The 4401-nt window shown below is 33.8% G+C and overlaps 1 long non-coding RNA gene across 1 annotated transcript; it reads left to right on the forward strand.

The window, feature by feature from the left end:
- Positions 1 to 1792: 1792 nt before the first annotated feature.
- Positions 1793 to 3275, forward strand: LOC107009313. Its single transcript, XR_001455396.2, has 2 exons — positions 1793 to 2443; positions 3011 to 3275. It is a non-coding gene; the product is annotated as an uncharacterized LOC107009313 (long non-coding RNA).
- The last annotated feature ends 1126 nt before the right edge of the window (positions 3276 to 4401 follow it).

A 4401-nucleotide genomic window follows, 5' to 3' on the forward strand; every position in this document is an offset into this window, starting at 1 on the left:
GTTTTTATTAATGAGTTTAAGTCTTCCGCATTACTTTCTGTTGATATTAAATTGAAATGTTAGGGTTTAGATTGGTTGGTTCGCTCACATAGGAGGGTAAGTGTGGGTGCCAGTCGCGGCTCGGTTTTGGGTCGTGACACATCACCTGGGTAACTCAAGCTACCGTTCAGACTATTTTAAAAATGTTCACTTATATCAACTCGATACTGTAATCTACATATTTTTAATTTAGTCTAGGTTACCTTATAATAAGACAACAAGTTTTTCGCCTTACAATATGACATTAGGCTCGTCCGCCTTACAATATGACATTTAGTCCCTTCCACCTTACAATAGGATGTTTAGGCTCGTTTGCCCTAAAAAGCGACATTTTAGGCTCGTGCTCCTTATGATAGGTCACTAGGTTCGTCGACCTTACAATACGAAAATTAGGACCGTCCGCCTTATAATAGGACATTAATCCCTTCCGCTTACAATATGATGTTTAGAGTCGTCTGCTTACAATATGATGTTTAGGCTCATCTGCGTTATAATAGGACACTAAGTCCGTCGACCTTACAATACGACATTTAGGCCCTTCCGCCTTACAATAGGATGTTTAGGCTTGTCCACCTTATAATACGATATTTAGGCTCGTCCTCCTTATAATAGGACAGCAGGTTCGTCGACCTTACAATACGACATCTAGGTTCGTCGGCCTAATAATAGGACACTAGGCTCGTCTGCCTCACAAAATGATTTTTAGGCTTGTCCACCTTACAATAGAACGCTTAGTCATTTTTAGAATTTGCAGGCATGATCATCTCTCTCTCGACTACGATTATTGTGCTTACATCTATCGCAACGAAGGCCCTATCAATTCTTCACTACTCATCTCAACTTTGCTCAAAGTTGGAATTGCTCTGTCTTGCTCTTCTCGATACTCTAATAGTATCCATTCAAGCCAATGTCGTGCCCATTAAAATATCTTGCCGTGTTTTTTAAATTTTTAGGAGCCTCGTTTGTTCCTAAATCTAGAACTAGACATAACCTGTTTGTCGTATATCCAAAGATATGTAGGCGGCTTAAAATTAAAGTCTTGGTCGTTCCCTTTTTCAATCTTATATTGTTTCAATTGATCCCACTGACATCTCTATTGGACCGGACAAAATCATCTACTAAGTCAATGTTGATTACCCGACAATTCATTCTTCATTCCCAAGCAACCAAGGGACAACTATTGACAACCAATTTTGACCGACCTTTAACCATTTTTAGGAATGCTATTAGATTAATTACATATTTTAAAATATATTTCTAGAATTAAGATTTTAGTCGATTTTGTCCAAAAATTATATATTTTAGTATGCATACTTTATAAAATTTATTGCAAATATTATTAAAATGTTTCAAAATTATTAATAAATTTCTAAATAATTATTTCATTCAAATATTTTAAAATTTAAGTGATTTTAATTATATAAAAATCATTATAATATATGTAGTATTTCAATTGAATAGATTAATTTTCCTCAAAATCATTTAAATCTTAGCCCACTCTATTTTAATTCATTTCAATTTTAGTCATTCCAATTCAATTGTAATTTCAATTATAGTCATATAGTCGATTACAATTTTAACCCTTTCTTGTCTCAATTTTTCAGATCTCAAAGGACCTCACCCTTTAATCTGAACCGTTCATATTTCTCCATTAAATCTCAGCCCCATATCTAATACTAATCCAATGGTTGAGATTAAATCTCATATCCTTGCCTATTTTAACACAAAAGAAATCCTAACCGTAATTCTAATCTTCATTCTTCCTCTTCGTCTCTCCAAGCAGCGCTCCTCTCTCCTTCTCCAAAATCAGAGAAACAGTCACCCCTCCCCTCTCTCTGTGCTCTAGTGAAAACGCCACCACCAAGAGGCGCGAGGCTGATCTCTCTTCCCCTTTCTCTCCCTCCATCTCTCTCCTCTCGATTCAGTAGCTACCAGGCGAGGCCACCGGCAAGCATAAGCTTCAATTGGCGACACCCATGTCATCTTCCTCTGCCTCTTGTACCTTTCTCCACCTTCCTCTTATTTTTTCCCTCTCTTTGCAGGACCAATAGAAGAGCCAGGCGAGACCACTAGCGAAGGAAGCACCCGCCGGCGAAAGCAACCACCAGAAAGTAGCCCCGACAAGCAGCGTGCTCCGGCGAGAATGCCGAGTACCAGAAGTCGACGTCGCTCCTTCTATTCTCCATTTTTCGAGCAACAACAAAACCAGAAGCTTCGACTCCATCGAGCAGCGAAACAAAAGCAGCTTCGTCGATAGCTCCGGTCAACAACTCCATGCAACAGCTATGGAGAAATCTTCTCCATCTCCAGCGCCCCTTTCTTCTTTTGCAGCGAGGACGAACAAATTCCAGCAATACTTCAAAGCTTCTAAGCTTGTTAAGACAGATCTTGGATGATTCGTCCAGTTAAGTTTTAATTAATTTTATGGTCATTCCAAATCTCTAATCTTAATGAGTTTGAGAATTCAAACATCTTATAGTATGTCATGATATATTAATTTGTCTTGTAAAATGTGATGTTTAGAAAATAAATCTAGGTTGAAATTCTCTAATCAAACTTAAAAGTGATCTAGAGGGTTTCTCCCTTTGCGTTTGTGCTAATATTTACCGTCGGTTTTTATCATGTTCATTGAGTTTTGTTTTGCTCCGCCATAATCATGGATTTGTTAATTTCCAATATTTGTTTCTCTCAATTGATCCTAAATAGTTTATTGAAATCCAAGAATTTTTATTGCTGATAATTTGTTTTCATTTATGTTTAGTTTGAGAATTGTTGATTGTTTTACCAATTGAATTAATTGACTGATTTGTTTTTCCCTTCTTTGCTTGGTTGTAATTAGGATCTGTCAATTGTTTATAGACTTTGTCAAAATTACCGGAAATTGTTATTTAAAATTATAGCTTGCACTGCGTAATTAATGTTGTAAATATAGATTCAATTGACTATTGTGTTTCTCTTGTCTTAATTACAGCAAACAATTCCAACAAAATATGCTTATGATAAATAAAGGAAAGCATCTGGTTTCGTAATAAGCGTGGGAGGTTGAAGAGCCGCCGTGACGAGGAATGCTTGGACAGAGCTTTTATATAATTAATTTCAATGTTTGAATTTTTATTTAAGTGTTGGTTGGTAATAATGTTGTATAACTCCAACTCTCCTATATGTATGATATATTTGGGGGACCTTGTTTATTTATTTTATCGTAACTTATAAAGTTAGAAAGCATGCCTATATGATCTAAATAACTTTCAATATGTTTTTGGTTTATTATCATATATATAAGTTTAAACTTCGCTATTAGATAAATATCATGCTTGTACGTCTGATAATAATTTCAACATGTTTACACTCAGAAAGTACGAATGTAATACTAAATAATTAAAATCAAATTTCAGCATGTTTATGACTGAGTAAAAATCAACCTCATGACATAGATTATTTTGTTTTGTCAAAGTCATTGTTCAATCCTCCGTTCAAACTTTGGGTTGATTATGACATTTTTTTTAAAAAAAAATTATAAGCACTATCTCCTAAACTATCGTTAGTGGGAAAGTCAAAGGAATTACGAGGTCTAATTCCAATTTTAAACAAAGCTGATGCATCCTCAGATGATCATCTCGTGGCTATTGAGAACGAATGAAATCACATGGTTCTATTTCTCGGAGTACCACCTATCCAAGATTTTTCAAAGAGATTATGTGTATTTATACGTAAATATTTACGTGCTTATGTGTATTTATACGTAAATATTTACGTGCTTATGTGTAAACTAATCTTTTTAGTCGTCTTCAAAATATAAACTATTAATGATTTTCTGAGACCGATCTCAAATCAAATTGTTTCTATGGTAGAGGAGCACGATTAACAATATCGTGGCATCATCTAAAAAATATTTTTTTAATAATTTTTTTTACTCAAAACCTTCTCAATGTTCAAAGCTTTATTTTTGCACATCTTACGCTTGTTTGGTGTAGCATGATTAATAAAATTAGACTATCTTCTATATCTATTTGTGCATAATTTGTCTGCTTGTTTATCTCTTTATTAATACCTAATATCAGTTTAATATTTATTTATCACATTGTTCACATTCTTAAATAATAAATAATTGAAGTAACCTTAATTTTTTAATAATAAAATTGGGGTGGCTAACATAAAATAAAATTGTTTGCCTATATGATTGTATAATTTCTATCATCTCGCGTATCTTATTATTAATTACTTAGTATTTATTATTAATTGCTTAGTATTTATTTCTTTTGTTATTTACTATGTCACCTAGTCTCGCAGTCTCAACATACTAATCAAAGTAACAATGTGATCTTAATTATTTAATATTCATTTATTGTTATCACCTAGTTT

Source organism: Solanum pennellii, chromosome 2 (assembly GCF_001406875.1).
Source record: "Solanum pennellii chromosome 2, SPENNV200".
Taxonomy (NCBI): Eukaryota; Viridiplantae; Streptophyta; class Magnoliopsida; order Solanales; family Solanaceae; genus Solanum; species Solanum pennellii.